The sequence below is a fragment of the Sinohyriopsis cumingii genome, chromosome 13, assembly GCF_028554795.1.
Source record: "Sinohyriopsis cumingii isolate HCF-2022 chromosome 13, ASM2855479v2, whole genome shotgun sequence".
Taxonomy (NCBI): domain Eukaryota; kingdom Metazoa; phylum Mollusca; class Bivalvia; order Unionida; family Unionidae; genus Sinohyriopsis; species Sinohyriopsis cumingii.
Window position 1 is genome coordinate 29615105 of NC_142973.1, and position 17749 is coordinate 29632853.

Here is a 17749-nt window from a genome sequence, read left to right on the forward strand (position 1 = left end):
GCTTTCCAAAATCACATTCTAATGAACTAGTCAGCTACAAGTAAGAAATATGGATTCTCAGGGCTATGCCGGTTGAGGTTCCTTATCTCATCGCCGCTACAGTAGCCGGATTGGTCTGAGCATAAAGGGACGAAAACGCACACTGACACTCTTTTACTTATTTCTGCATTTCCTATCATTACTTTTCTGACTGTCTTATCACTTCCGTCTTTACTTTATCTTTGACCACGCACCACCAGTTGCTTAATAGCCAAGTGTGACTGGGCCAACGTATTTATATATAGATAGACTCACCCCTCATACAACGGTGGTCAGGGCCAGATTGGGGGGTGGGTGGAGGTGCAGTCACGTGCTCACACAAACGTACAGTCGCTTGTCACTTGAAATTTGACCATCATTTTATTCTTGGGCACGTTTATTGGGTATTATGCACACTTTGAGTAAATAAACACATAAACGTTTTCTTTGGTACCCTTTCGAGAAAATTCAGGGCCCATTTTAAAGTTTGGATCCCTCCCCACCCCTCAAAAACTTGACCTGATTCGGTCCTGGTGGTGGTCAGTAAAGTTGTACATTACATTGTAGACCGAGTATGGGATCGGTGGACATAAAAGTGACCGGTACAATATCTGATGCAATTTACAAGATCTCACCACTAGCCCTGTGTATAAACTTTGACGCCTTTTTATGACGTTATTAAAAATGAAAACTTCCTGAATGTTGAATTCCTTTAACATCGACATCTTCTAAAGGTTCGAATTTTCCTTGAAAATAATTTCTGTAAGTTTATCGTGTGATCAATGTCTTAATAACTAGAATGTCGTAATAAATAAATAATCATTGTCGTAATAAATAAAATGAAATAAAAACTAAATAGAAACTGTCTGCTCTTTACCTGCCATTTTTTATATAAATGAGGGTGAGATTTGTGTGTGAAATTCGAATTTGTTAACATGTAGCATGATGTCCCACCCAGTCACATTATTGTGATACGAGGCGCATCAGTCCTAACACTAAACTCTTCATGCTGAGCGCCAAGCGAGGCAGCTGTTTGTACTGTTTTAATAAGTCTTTGGTATGACTCGGCCGGGGTTCGAACCTGCGAGCTTCCGCATCCGAAGCGGATGCTCTAATCACTTAGGCCACTGTAGCGGTCCAATAAGACACACACACACATACATATATATAGAGAGAGAGAGAGAGAGAGAGAGAGAGAGAGAGAGATCATGTAAAGGTTTCTGTATCAAGGATCCATAAATCCATAAATTATGTCTTTTGTATCTTGACCTTTGACTCATAATTAATAGCCTTCTTTTGTAATCCAAGTGTAAGTCATCAACAAAAGAGTTTGTTCCATGGCTATGAAATATAATTAATGGTATTGTCCGGAAAGCATTGTTCTTCCTTCAGTAACAATGACCTTGACCTTTGAACCCGAAATTGATAGGGTTGTTCCTTATCCCATGTGCAATGTATCCCAAAACTTTGGTAACTACACATTTTTGGACGACCATTATTGTGCGGAAAGGGAATCGGTAGCAGACGGATAGAAGGACGGACAACATCATTACGATACTTTCCTCCATAAGGCGGACGTACACAATTATAAACAAAGATGCCTGAAGAGTGATTACCGTGTAACTCCTGTCAGATTAATCAACAATACTTTTAATTGTTTTAATGACTGACACTTCTACAAATTAAGATAGTACGATAACCTCCTGTTTATACTGTTTGATTATTAATAGAAGTATTCAGTCGATATTCAGTAAGGGTATTTCAGTTACAAGATGTAAGGATGTCGACTTTATAAACAAAACAATGCAGCGCTGCTCTAAGTTCCATTACTCAAAAGTATATATATATATATATATATATATATATATATATATATATATATATATATATATATATATATATATATATATATATATATATATATATATATATATATAGCTTAAAAATGTGCTGGTATAAAGTCATATCGAAACTGCATGCTCCTACGATCTAAAACAAGTCTTTAAACCCATGTAACTTGATGTAATGGCTTGAACTTTATAAGTCAAGTATGGGTACATCGTATGTGTATACAAATAACACATCCATTTCGTTAAATATACATATCTGTATCAGTTGCCCTTCGTTGAGATCTTCAATATTTTATGTCAAAGGTGTTTTTATTCATTATAAACTCATGGTTGTTAACATTTCTTTCGACAATCCCTAAATAAACTTAACGTATAAAGCCATTGAAAGAATGTGTTCAATATAAACAATTGTAACACGAGCTTTATATTTACCTCCAACAGTAGTTTACTTCATAAAAACAAGCATCAAAACCATCTATAGTATTATTAAAGAAGATTGTATTGAAACAGCTACACCTGAATCACGCTTGAAAAATTGATTTGTAGAAATCAATGACCGGTGATTTATAAAATGCACGTGGGAAACTTGACGTAACCAACATGTGATAGACTGTAATAATAGAGACGACTTTAGGGGTTATGATAAGCAAAATAATAATCTCCTAATAAAAAATAATTAAATGAAAAGATGGAGTCATAGTTACTAGCATAGACAAATTTAAAATAGGCATGTCTCGATATAACTGTACAGGAGAGAAGAATATGGCTTCTTAGTCGGGTGCTCATGGTGAATGGATATGCTATCAAGGCACCACGCCAGTTAGATTCATTCAGGCATCCTTGAAAACAGCGACACAACACAGACAAAAGAAACTAGCCTGGGTATAGCAAAGACACATACTAACAACTGCAATTTTCAAATATACAATGCTGTTATACATTACATAAAACCCTGACCTTTTCTTCTTTTATTCTATTTTATCTTTAGATAAACAACTCATTATATATTGGAGACGTCAGTTCCTTACAATTTATAACTGTCTAATAAGACACTAAGGGCTAAAAATAGACGCAAGAATTACACAGCCAATTGGTAATTAGCTTAAGCTTTCGACCCCAATGAGTCTTTGTTGAATGCATTTATTAAAAAAAAAACAGAAACAAGACAGACAATTAGTAATTAGCTTAAGCCTTCGACCCCAATGAGTCTTTGTTGAATGCATTTATTAAAAAAAAAACAGAAACAAGACAGACAATAAGCACAAAAGTGTTGTACTTGTACAACTTCACATAACTCTATGCCCACTGAGGGTATTTAAAGAATTTAAGGCGTCACACCTAACTGGATTGTACTCAGATGATAAAGTGACACTCTTGTGTGCATGGAGCACAACATGTTTTTGTTTGGGGGGGGGAGGGTTGGGGGTTGGGGAGGGGTTTAAATATAGGGTTGTGTACCTGTCGATTATATCCTAGTTAATTTATAGCTTTTGATGAAAGTAATAACCATTACACTAGTAATAATAATAATAATAATAATAATACTGACAGGAACTACAAGACATTAGTAATTTTAGGTAAGTGATTGAGCAATGGACTAAAAAAGCGAATTCTCTAGTTGAATAATATGGGCTCAAAACATTAATTTTATCTGCGTTTGGGATAACCATCTGGGGTACCTTTTGGGTCTTCTTGGTGTAAACCTACTGGTTTCAGCTTTCTGAGGCGGTGGTTGCAGTAAGATTAATTTTCTTTCTTGGTTTCTAAACTCCAGATACAATAGTGTGTGCGTGTGCGTGTGCGTGAGAGAGAGAGAGAGAGAGAGAGAGAGAGAGATGGCAAATATCTCCATTTAATGTATTAGGTGAATTGCTAGAAGCCCACCTAAGGGATGGATGTAATTGTCCAAACTGAGGAGAGTAGCAGCCCATGTTTAACATATTTTACAAACCAGGAACAGATAGGATGGAAACGGGGATCAAAATTAGTATATTTCTTCCACTTTAAAAATAAGAACTAAATTCCAATATTGTTTTTTTTCAAGTATTCACATAAGCTACAAAGAAAGAGCAGACCACACACAGATAAGATCCTTTTTGTACGATAGTGGTCACGTCTTCGGCGTAATAGTTCTTCAAAGTCAGGGGTTTAGATATGTCCACAAATAAATGAAATAATTAGGACCTAGAAGGATGAAGACTGAACTCTTGTTCGGCCTCATCAATATAATGATATATACCAGATTGGTTAAAATCACGTGACAAAAATACTTTCTTTTTTTATTTCACAAAACTGCAAAATGGTGTAGTGAAATGACTTTAAAATACATTCGGATGCCTTAGTCATTATGCCTTTGTTCTGTATGAAAATATGCCATCCTTTATGATGTCATGAAGTTTTATTTTGATACATGTTACACATAAGGAAATTACACTAGTCATATGCTAAGTACAACTTTGGTCACTAAAGAGTGTATGACATATACTATTTAATTTATCATACATTTAAATCAAACAAAATTCTCTGTAATTTTCCCTATCTCCGTACGCTATCAATCTAAAAAAAGGTTGTGATCAGATTTAAAATATTTAAATTTGTAGTACTTATGAATTAGCTGAAAATTATAAATAAGAATGTATCCATCATAATTTTTGCATACCCTAAAGAATGATTGCAAATCCACAACGCAATATATACTGAGGTTGTAGTTAAATACTGATACTCAAACAATATGTGAGAATTATAAACATTTGGTGTCTGATATACATAGAAGTTGTTATTATGTGCTTTTGTTTTGTTTTATTATGTTTATTTTGTGAAGAAATTTATTTATTTTTAAACTGGTAAATATAATTTAACCAGCTCTAGATCTGTCAGCCGTTAAACGTGCAAGTAAAGTTTAAAATAGCAAAACATACAACATCTTAGCCCGATTACAGAATTATAAATCTACAAGTCAATACTAGTGACAAATAGAAAAATCAGTTTATATGTGACTCGTGTTCTTTTTCTTCCTTTTCCAATCAAACTTTCCGTAATGTTTAGATGATGTTTAACAACAGCAAATACCATTTTCTAAGTACCTCTGGTAATGTCCTTTCCAATCACTCTAATCACGTTTTGACACCCCTTACAGCAAGTAACTTCACAAAGTATATTGCCTCTCAATAGGTTTTGGTGACATATTCAAGGTTGTAAAATATTTGGTCTGAGAGAATCTTTTATATAAAGTCTTTTGCCTTAGTGACGCATTCAAGGTTATAAAATGTATGGTTCGACAGAATCTTCAAATTAAGGTCAATAGCGGCAACCACGCATCTTTAAAACGGTAATTACATTGATAGTTCTCAGTGACCCCCAAATCTTCCCTATAAAACGATAACAATCTACCAAACAATCAAAGTACTGTAAAGTACTCACAACATATACCATATTTAGCAAGATATAACACACACCAAACTCTGAACAACGTCGATCCAGATTGCTGCTAAGGGGCCGTGTGTGGCCGAGTGGTCTGAGTCCTTTAGAGACCATTCACTCATCTGACCTCTGTCCGCGTGAGTTCTAGTCTCGGTTCGACCAACGTGGGCATGTGAGAAAGCTTGCCAGTTGTTTCCCGTGGGTCGTTGGTTCTTAACGGGGTCTTTCTCTACCAAATATAATGGTTGCTATGCATAGGTGTCTATCTACAGTTTCGTATTTTGCATAGTTAGAATTTTAAAGAAAAATATTTTCCCAGAGTTTCCTCCCTAGTTATACTGGCTATTAAAAAAAGAACTTGTATACCGTAGGTATCGTTCAAGGAACCTTTGATTACCTTTATTTTGGTGTATGATTGATGGGTGTAATTTTGGTCATAGAGTATACTGCTTGGCCTTACTTTAGATGTGCAGCTCTCAAAACCTGCTAGCTCCACTTGGTCATTTTCACGTCCTGTACTTCGGAGGTAAATTGTGAAGAAAACAAAATTGTTGAAAACTTTTTTTTTCTCACATTTTATATATTTGGTTATTCATTCATTGCACATTGCACTTTCAGAACCTGATATTTTCTAGTGGTGCAAAGTAATTTTCCCTATTTTAATAACTACAAAAGATAGTGTACTCAGGACTAATTCAGGCTGATTTTTTTAGCATAAGGGAGCAGTCATTTTAATTAGCTGTGTGTTTTGATCATGTACAATTTCCACAAGTACAATATCCAAAGATATTTCAGCCATATTACATGAAAGCAACAGAGGTATACCAACATTTTCTCCATTGTACATGTTGCAAATGCAGGCAACTTCACCTTACACCCACCACTCTATACAGCGCCCCAGTAGCCTATTATGTGCTGAAAAATGGCTTTAAACCACACAAACTAAAGCAAAACACATAATACCATGATTATATATGAGCCGATATGGCACCTGTAACACGTATTCTTACAAATATGAAATATAGCAGTTTCAATTGGCTTAAATTACATCTGTACAAGAAAGTCCACATTTGCTAAAATTTAATACATCAGAAAAAGACAAATCAGAAAGTGTGGCAATACCCAGTTACATGGTTATGGGTTCAAACTGACCTTTTTAGGGGCAAGTGGTACCCTTAGACATGATAGTTACGAACCACTAACAACTACACGAATCTTGTCACGACCCGCATGTTGAGCCTGCCCCTTCCCCAGTATGTGGTTAATATTGTTGTAAAGACAAATATATATCAAGGTATCAATTAACATGACTCTATGACCAAACTGTACTTGAGGAACTGATCGCATAACAAGAGCACCAAGTGGATCGGAGATCGCTCACTCTGCCAAATATCGAAATACAAGATCAAATGGCAAAATAGATCTGCAACAAAGGCATGTTTTCTGTAGAAATTCTTTTAACAAATAAATTGCATAAATGTTTTTTTTTTTTTTAGTTCGAGTAATAACCACCGTATCTGATGGGGGATTGAATCATTTCAATAAACGTGAAAGGTCTTCAAATTATGATACTTTCTGTCCATTTTACTCAAATTCTGTTAAGCAACGGTTTAGATGACGTTATTTAAAATTTCGCTATTGACATTTATCTGCTGAAACATAAAACAACTTTATGCCAAAATGCTATATATCAAGTCTGATCAAATTCTAATAAGTGGTTTCTCAGTAGTCATTCAAAATATTCTCCTATTAGCAACGGTGGCCATATTTAATGGCAATTTGGAATCATTTGCATGTTATCGATTAATATTATCAATATTCAGGTGATCAGTTTTGTGAAAAACTCTTTTCAAGTTTGATATTTCTATTTTATTGCTGGTACAGGAATCCATATTTATTTCAGATCCACAACACTTGCACAAATTTAAAGATTTTTCATGCTTTCTGGTAAATTTGGTCAATTTCTGTTTAGCGGTCTTTTGGATATCGTTGTTAGGTTTCATTAATTTTATTAACAGTAACTGCGTTTGACAGCAGATCGAAATTCATCTATGCCTGGATGAATTCTTTCAAAATCGTTATATTCTGATGAGTAGCTTTTAAGAAGTCATCTTAAGGTTCTTCCTCGTTTTAGCACCGTAGCCCTATTTTAAGGTGAATCAGCGTGATTTTATTAAATTATAATGATATTAAGAACGAGATACTTTCTGACAAATTTAGTCAAATTATCTGAGTGGTTCGTGAGAAGAAGTCATTCAAAACTTTGTTTTATTTTTAGCAACGGTGGACATATTCGATAGCGAATAGGCATCAGTTGAACCAATTCATGCTAAAATTATTTTTTTTTTTTTAGGGGGTGTTTTTGTTGTTGCAAAATTCATCAAATTGTGCTGATCGTTTTGTACATAGAATAAGCTGTACATACTATTTGTGAAAGGAAGAAGGCTGAACGATGCACGAAGAACGAAGGGCCATGCCATAAGCTCGCTTGGCTTTACAGCCATGTGGACCAAACAAAATTAATGCTGGGATGTCAAACGAATGGACATAAGAACATACAGACTACGTACAGGCATGCACACGGATGCACACCATAGTTACACATATTAATTAATTCCAAATGGTGATAGTAGTGACAGTATTTGTTGTTTTGGTGATCGTGATGGACAGCCGCAGGTGGTAAAATGAGATCAATAAAGCTGACTATGGATAATCAATACAGAAATAATCATAGGGCGTGAGCTAATTGTATTTACGTCTCGTTTGTATCTTTCTTAGGTTTGAGTGATTATTTTTATTATTATGGGGAGTCCGTGTTGGGAACATATTTCTCATACCAAGTAATAAGCAAATTTCTAGGAGCAGGAGTCATATGTACAGTGTTCAAGAGACTTTGTGACAGCATGGATTAGAGTCGATAAATGGATCCTCCATGATGTCTTAACATTGAGAATTTTATGGACATGTTTAGGTATATATGTTTAGAAGTCGAGATAATATGAAATTTTTTGTATTGGGTGTTTGTGTCGTGTTTTGTACTGCATTGCGTGAAGTGTAAATAGTCGGCTAAGAAGAGCTTACAAATGTGAATCAAGAAAAGCCATGCAGGTGTGAAATATTTCGTGATGTGTGTTCATTAGGTCATTAGAAGCAGATTACTGTAGTATTTGCGCGTTTAAGAAACTTTCAGTGGACAGACTATATTCTTGAGATCCTTGTAAAAAGTTGTTGTTGTTGTTGTTGGGTTTAACGCCATTTTTCAGCACACGATAGGCTATACATGGCGGCCAGTATTAATGGTGGAGGAAGAACCCGGAAAACCCCGGAAAGAACCACCGACCCACGAGAAGCTACTGGCAAGCTTTCTCACATACCCACATTGGCTGAATCTTAGACTCGAACCGCCGCAGACAGGTGAGATGGCAGTGATCCGTAACGAAGAGCGCTTTAGACCACTCGGCCACTCGGAGCCCCCCTTGGAAAAAGGAGAAAACATTTACTGTTAAAGCCAGACACGCGCAGAAGATATTTGACTCGCCCTTGCGTCTAATAATATTTTCCTGACGCAAACAATGAATATCATAAGAGATCTAGCAATTCACAGATCACAGCAATTCACAGATCACAGCAGAACCTGATAGACCAGTACAGTTTCACTGGAGGTCAAGTGATGGACAGATCACAAAAAAATTCAATAAAACTGTACAGTGTCACTGGAGGATGAACATATCACCGCCAGACCTGACACAAAAGCACACGAAATCACGAAAAGAAATACCCGTAACCTTTGTCTATTGTGTAGTCATGCAGTAGCAATCTGGACCAAGAATTCACGTTTTGGACAGCTTTGTTATCAGTAAATACGGTATCTACCACAGAGATTGAAATGGACAAAAAATGTGCCAATAGAAACTCAACTAAATTAAGTGATTCATCAATATCCAAGTAATATGTTATTTCAAATAGAGCTTTATACGCTACTCTAAGTCAGAAGGTAGTGTTGATATTAAAAACCAGCGGAGTTCAGTCCTTTACTTCCTGATAGCTGCGTTATTACAATTTGAGGATGTACGTGCATTCCTACAAACTTTGCAGGCTACATGTTTATTCTAACATAAAACAGTATTAAAAGATAATCTGAAAAAAACGTGTTTATTTAATAGAAAATTCCATTTTTAGAGGTCCATGTATGTAAGTTTAAAAGAGGTCAATACATATTTGTGCCACCCCAATCATGCAAATCATATCAGGTTCGTGACGCCATGAACTATGTGACTTAAATCGCGACTTCATGATTTAAATTCTACGTAACTCTGCTGAAAAATTAAAAATAATGGAAGCAAAGAATGGAAAAGAAACTGACTTTAAAAATCCTAAATAAAGAAAACACGTTGTAATGTATAGTATAATTCAGAAAAAATAGAAAGGTGATACTTTCATCAAGAAGGTTCATTATGCCTGAGACGGCAGACTTTATGTTGACACGGTAAAAATGAATATCGTTCCAAATTTAACCAAGGCAAAATTAACTTTGACGCATTTAATTTGCTATTGAAATAGCCAATAGCTTGAAAAACTTTTGTATATTAATTATATATTGTATATGAATAATCATTACCTATTCGTGACCTGAATTCTAATATTTCTTCATCCCAGTAGAACAAGGATTTAAATGTAATAAATCTTGTTTCCCCGAGTTTTTAGAATTCAACTTGAAATGTCTATGGATGACGTGAATGCCCAAGCCGTTGGATATAGTTGGTGAAAACTTTGCTAAAAATGTAAGAGTAACTTTTCAAATAAAACAGGGGCAATAATTCGAATATGAACCCCAAAACGTTGAAAACTGAATATGATCAAGATCTTGACTAGATTGATCCCATAATAAATTTAAGTTGAATTCATAAATTTATTCCAAACAATAGTGAAAGTAAGACATTTGTGATATACTATATACACAGGGGCGGATTAAGGCTCACTGGTGCCCTAAGCACTGACAAATCTTGGTGGCCCCCTCCTTTCCACGTACACCTGGGAAGATATTCTTAGGGTGCACCATGATCAAGAAACAGAACATTATGATCAATTTGCACTAGTTTTATCATTTTTTTTTACAAATCTTCATTCGTTTTTTTTTCTTTTCACTCTTTTCTCAACTTTGTGGTGCCCCCTTTGGCCCTGGTGCCCTAAGCACGTGCTTAGTCTGCTTAATGGTTAATACGCCCCTGTATATACATGAACATACTTGGAGTACCAATCAATGAGAACCACGCGTGTTCTCTCTACAGCATATGAGTGCTCCATGGAAAGAAATAAATTACGAGTTTAAATTAAAAATATTTGTAGGATGGTCATTCGGGTAACTTAATGTATTACCACACCTTAATGACTATGCTTTTCTGATGTACACGATCAAGTATAGACATGAAATCTCATGCCTTTTTTAATAGTTTCTAAATTGGTTCTTGCACCATTTACCTAAATGAATACAACAGCCTCGTGACAATACTTTCTGTCCAAGATATCAACACTAAATGTGCCTCAGTCTTGATTTGCAGATAACTGGATGCCATGAGAAATAAAGCCGGACACCGCCTAATATTCGTATACATCCAGGGTGCTTTTTGTAGATTAGAATCAGAACTGCATAATAATCCTACTCGGATGTTAAGTCAAAACACATTATGTTTTTGCTCGAATTCACAACTGAAAGCCATTGGAAAGAAGTCCATAATATACGATATTTTATTGCTCAAAGAACTATATATCCGACCCATTTATATAATTTCCCTACTTAGTATTCAGTAGCCTGGATAATGGTTTCCAATTTATCATCCAAATGACCATGTCCAACTTAACACTTTTAATTAATTGAATCACAACATAAATTAAATTTCCCTCACCGTTAGGGTGAATTTTAACCTCGAAAATATGCTACACTAACTGCCGTCAAACACTCACATTGCAACTCGGGCGACTACCAAATACATTGAATTTTTTCACCGACAGTGACATAGTCTTACGATGTAAGAAGCCTCACCCGATATTAATGTTGTTGGTGCAATGTCTTACTGTCTAAGAAATGTCGTTGTGTAGCGAGTTCCGGATCAATTGACATCGGAACGAGAGACCAAATTTTCAGAAATATTTCCAACTTTTGGCAGCACATATCAACGCTTTTTCACGAATTAAAGTCATGTTGATTTAGATGGACTTTAAATGATGTCTTTTTGTTCTAATACATTAAAATTCTCACACAAGCAAATGGACGTGTTTTCAATTTCCGTTGACTTACATTTCAGTGGGTTAGAATGCAATGGAAGCCTCACTACAGTAATTGGTTTAAAGGATGATAAGTATATTCAAGAAAACGAATCTGTCTAAACACTTTCTTAACTATTAGTATATTTTTTTATTCGTTTCGTTAAAGAAACGTACTTGAACATAATACGATTTCGGCATTCTCTGCTTCCATCCCATTCGAAAAAATATTCCTAGTATCAGACTTTGATTCCATCAGGACAAAGACAGCAAAGTAAGCATATCAATATTAGATCAGTTACAGTACGTCCTCTAGTGTGCCCTAGGTAGTTTCTTCAGACTCAGAACTTTAGAGCACAAATTGGCCGAATTAGTCGCTCGTGTACTCACACAAACCATGTATGTATGTATGGATGGATGGATGGATGGATGGATGGATGTACATGGCGACATTTTTTCAATATAGTAGTTCAAAGTCAAAAGAGATTTTACAACAATTAATTGTTTGAAAGAAGCTACGAACTTTTGCTAAGAACTATCACAGACTGTCTAGTCATTATATCTTCAGGTTTGACTTGCCTAACGGACTATATCCAAGAATTGTTTAGCAAATTAGTTTTCTTTGTGTATAGACATTTATAAAACTATCTACACTTTTGTATTATTATAAAAAGGCAATATTGTCTGTAGGATCGATTTTGTAGCTAAAGTGGCCGAAAAAGACCAAGTTACCACGAAACACATGCGTTGTGAAGATAAACATTCGCCTCAAGCAAGAAAGTAGCAAGAAAATTTGTCCGCACACAGGTAAACTTAATTATTGGCCCTCCTGACGATTAAAATTGTTGTTTGAAAGGAATTCCTTCCCATCCGCCATCCCCGACCAACCCCTGAGACCAATCCCAGTCGCGGGGTTGCCTAGAGTTTGCTACGCCATCGGTCGTTTACACATTAATTAGGATGTAAAATGTGAACTTTAATCCAGTTACTATGCTTTATAGAAGTGGAACCAGTACTTTGTTTACTCCAATGCTTAAAATGCAAAATGACTATCATCAAAAACAGATTTTCTCTATTTGGTTACTTTTAGAACTTATTTCTTGCCTGTATTCCTCGTTATTACATACCCATCTCAGAGGAACACATAAATTCCATATTAATAGTTTATCTGCAACTATATAAAGGGTTTTGTTCCTAAAGAAAGGTAAAATAAAAAGTAAATTTCACTTGCTAACCGTACTTAACTACTGATGTTGAGTGGCAGTAAAAGTACATGTATATAGTACGTAGAACGTAATTCAAAGAAAGGTGTTTGCATCACATGGGAAAATGGATTTTTATGATTATCAATTTTGTATCTAAATCTCTTTCTTCTAACTTTGAACGGGCTTTAGAAGCAACCAAGCTAGTGCGTTGACGTTGGGACAGCGTATGAAATTTTTTAATTGTCGACGTTGAAAGGTTGTAACTTTGATGCAATTTTGATGTTGACAAAACACTAGATGGGTCAACGTAGCTTTGTGCTTGTGATGCCGACATCGGGATACATGTGTTGGCCCAACACTGGGCCAAGTTTGTCCAAGTTTAACATTTTCAACCTATACAATAAACAATATTACGCCCCATGAAATTAAATATGTAGAACCCGTTCGTGAAGCAGTGTACTTGGTTAAGCAGTTCAGTACGTGATCTTTCTTTGTTGTTTCTCTTGAGGATTAAAATCAGCCGAGATTGAATACTTATTTAGAACATTACACACATCGATTCATGTAAACGGTCACGTGACATCACCCATTACGGTCAAACAACATTTTGCTTATTGGTCCTCTGTTGGGCCAACGTGCTGACAAGACGGACCATCATCGTTGGGCCTAAGATGGTTCATCAACGCTCACCGCTGGGCCAACGTTGGTCCAACAGAGAGCCAATCATAAAAGTGACGTTGGGACAACGTCGTGAAGCCACATCCATTGCAGACGACATCGATACAGCATTGGGCAAACTTTGATATGTTATCCGAGAATTTCTGTAAATCCCAACCTTCTATTAGAAATAAGATCTGATATGGAGGTATCCTCTTCGCAGGAAGCATATTATTCAACTATTACAGAAAAGTCATTTGTATTATACTGTGTAATTCGGTACTACTCTTCTTTAAAACACTGTACTTGCATGTACTCACCTGTAATACAGCCTGAAGGTTAACCACTATTCTTTATATAAATAAAGTGTTATGTAGTTATCTGCAATGCTTTGCACTTGTTTTATAGCAGCAGCAGCAGTAGTAGTAATAGTAATAGTAGTAGTAGTAGATCAGTTACATATTTTAATAGCTTTCTTGACTAAAAAAGATCACAACTTGTAAAAACCGTATACAATAAACATGGTAATTTGGGAGGTTGGTTTGTTGACCAGATGGGGTTTTTAAAAAAAATATAAAGTTATTATTATTATAATTTTTTATATTATTATTATTATTATTATTATTATTATTATTAAGGTTTAGCCTGGTATTTAAATTCAATTCCAATCATTTACTCATTAAAATGGATTTTGTTATTAATTGAGAATTGTTGTCATTAATTCCTACTGATTTTTTCTAATGATTTAACATACCTTTTTACTTGATACTAAGAATATATTATACTTATTCTTTAAAAATTGTTGTCTTTCTTTAATTTTCGAAAGATAGTAATAAAATTACATTTGCAGCATATTCACAGGAATATAGCTGAGCGTAAAACTTTCATATCTACCATTACATAGGGAGATTTCTATGTGAGGTACTTACACTTTTAACTTTTTCTGCTGTATTGTCTTTGTCAAACTTGATTACCCACCAGAGAATCTAATCTAATTTCACGGATATGATACATAGCTACATTATAATAGAGGAGTATTAACATCCGGGTGCTTTATTCTTCATTCGCACATCCAGTTGAGGACCTTATTTTACAGTACTCCTCAATTTATATAATTAAATGATGTTGAAAAAGTGTTATGAGGGTCTTTTCTTTTGAACTTTATACACGTTCATGGAGAGTTTGGAGTGTTGTGATTTGAAAGTTGTGTCAAAATTGAGGTCTTCACACTGGTAAAGAGTCATTCACTGCACCAAATGAGGCCCTACTGGTAATACAAACAATTAAAATATCTCTAAACGTCACAAAAGGCCGCAAATAAAATAATAATTTCACATCAATGTTTTAAAAGAAATATAAAAAAGATTCGAGGAGAGAGAGAGAGGGGGGGGGGGGGGCTGTACTAGCGATAAGTATTACAGGAGTATTGAAACCAACACTGATATTCTTTAGCGATAACAACATTTTCTAGATGGCCACCATTTTCATTTATGAGCAATTAGACATCGTAGCAAGATCAACTAGACGTAAAAATCTCTATTGGTCAAAACCACTTGTTGATATGGCTTTCCATTCCGGAGGGTTAGAGGTACCAAGATTATCAAGATGGTCGTCGTTGTGGCCATTTCGGATCTGCATCATTTCTATTTATAGACCAACATAATGGACGTTAGATAAACACAATTTTCCTTTAGGGCCAACCAGATTGAATAATAAGTCTTTGGGTGAAAACTTTACGTTGACATGACCATCCGTCCAGGAGATATAGTGATAACAAGATTTTCAAGATGGCCAATATAACGGTTATACTGGAGGTCAAATCGGCACCAGTTTCGTGAGGATCAACTAGAGATCATAAGAAACCTTCTGGTGAAACTCCCATGTCAATATGACTTTCCATTCAGGAACAGAAGCTATAAATAGATTTAAAAGATGGCTGCCTTTGCGGCCATGTTTGATATTAGATAAACACCATTTCACTTAGGTCCACCAAGATATCATAGGAAGTATTTAATGAAATCGGATGTTGATATAACCATCCATTAAGGAGGAAAAATGATATGATTTTCAAGATGACCACTATAGTGGCCATATTAGACGTCTGCATGAAACCATTTTCATTTAACACCCACTGAACCTTGAGATGAATGTGTGTTTAAGATTCACGACAATCCTCTAAGAAGTTTAGATGGAGAAACGATAGTAGATTTGTGATGATGGATGGACGGACGAAGAACAACAGGTCATCCCATAAGCTCTTCTAGTCTGTGACCAGAAGAGATAAAAAATTAAAAGAACCTACCAGTGGAAGTTCGTTTCCCACCCTCTTTAATCTAAAATCTAAATACAAACAACCTATGATTGTATACATTTTAATTAGGAAAGTAATTAAATTACGTTTACTCAAAAAAGCTGATTACATAAAATTGAAAAACTTAAACTTACCTAAATCTAATTTCCTTTTCACCGAATCACTGAATCGAAGGAATTATTCTTAATCAAGGGTACAAAGATATTCCATTGAAGTTAAATGGCACTGAAAATTCCCAAATGCATTATCTTCTTTTTTGTTATTGAATTAAAAGTACAAATATCATGTTTTGATAAGGAAAAAAAATCATCCACTTTGATCCGAAAATATTAGCACCGGTATACCATCTAGTAGAAGTTCAGAATGCATTCAACGAGTTGAAGCCTATTTCACATGACTGACAGCAACATGAGTCCTTGAAAAGTCGAATACCTGCAATTTATACCTTGAAATACAATGTATAGTGCCGAGAAGAAGTTGGGGCAGACAACCAGTAGTTATCATATTGTTCAAATGTTAAACAGGACATATCAATCAATACCTTATCAAAATGCATCAAGTTCGTCTCAACTATTCAGAGACGTATCATAGACTAGTAGGGATTTAACAGAACTGAAGTTTTGGGTTACCCTAGTATGTTAAAAAATCCAGCTCCCCCTAACAATTAATTATTGACATACAATAAGATATTTAATTGTATTTAACTACATAATGGTTGGAGAGAACATTGTATTCATAGTCACAAACTGGTCAAATTTCTTGCAGCAAGCATAACTCATGTTGGAACATATTTATTTAAAGGTCACGGAAGGATATATATTTCATAAATAAGCGAGAAAAGAACATGAAAAACATTTGACCAAAAATTTCTGTATTTCACCCATGGGTATACAATTAATGGTATATTTTAGACATACAAATAACGTATATAGCATATGTCCGACATTAAATTTGTCCAAAATATATTAATTTCCAGTATTGTGTCCCGCATGCTTTTGTGAAAATATTTTTGTGACTTTAGTGTCCTCATTAAATTAAAAAATCTTCTTATGATTTACAACAACTGACGGTATTGCCAGAGAGGAGAGAGAGAGCTCTCTTTATGTAAATATTTGCCTCCACCACATTTTGCCCGAGCTTTGTGCTCTAGCTATAAAGCTACTGAGCAAACATAGAAAGTAATAACGTTTCACGGCTCTATCTAAAATTGGAGTAAATTAAACAGCACGGAAAATGGATTGATATTGATGACATAAATACATATTAACCCGCATGCATTCCCTGACGAAATGGATTTTTGTAGAACAGATCCAGCGGTAATTTAGTTTAACACTGCTGTAAAAGCTGAACATCACCCTGTGGTCGTCTGCGTTTTGTAAAGGTTTGGTTCAACAGTTAGTGTGTACTTCTGAGAGAGAGACCTCGATAAAGTGAAGCTGTTTGCACTTGCAAAATGCACAGTGGAGAGTATGTTGGTATACCTCTATGCTACTTTGATGTATTGTGACTGAAGCCACTTTGCATGTGATAATTATGGAAACTATACACTAGTCTAAAGCAGACAGCTATTAAAATGGCTGTTCCCATGTACTCTAGAAATGAGCGTGAGCTAGTTCAATGTACACTAACTTTAGCAATTACAGGGAAAAATAATGTTGCCATAGTAGACAATAACAGCAAAAGTTCAATAAATTAATTATAAAATATATAAAAAGTTAAAAGTTATAAAATATATATAATTTTTTTAAAACAAAATATGTTATCGGTTTTTTGATTTTTTTTCTTTCCAATTTATCTCTGTAGTACATGATGTGAAAATGACCAAGTGGAGATAGCAGTCTTTTGAAAGTTACACATCTGAAGTAAGGCCACTTTATTTTACTCTACAATCCAAATGACACCATCAACCATACACCAAATAAAGGGAATTAAAAACTTATTTTTAACATTGACAAGATAAACAGGATAAAGTTTGAAATAACCAGGATATCCAGTGAGGGAAACATGAGAAAATAAAACCTAATATG

At 35.0% G+C, this 17749-nt stretch overlaps 1 protein-coding gene across 2 annotated transcripts in view; it reads right to left on the reverse strand.

Annotated features, from left to right (window-relative positions):
- LOC149785120 (uncharacterized) overlaps nucleotides 1–16002 on the reverse strand; it is a 279057-nt gene extending 263055 nt beyond the window's left edge. For both annotated transcript variants that reach the window (XM_089978887.1, XM_089978886.1), the window contains exon 1: nucleotides 15857–16002. The gene's annotated coding sequence lies outside the window, so the exon portion shown is untranslated. The remainder of the gene's footprint in view (nucleotides 1–15856) is intronic.
- Between the last annotated feature and the right edge of the window lie 1747 nt (nucleotides 16003–17749).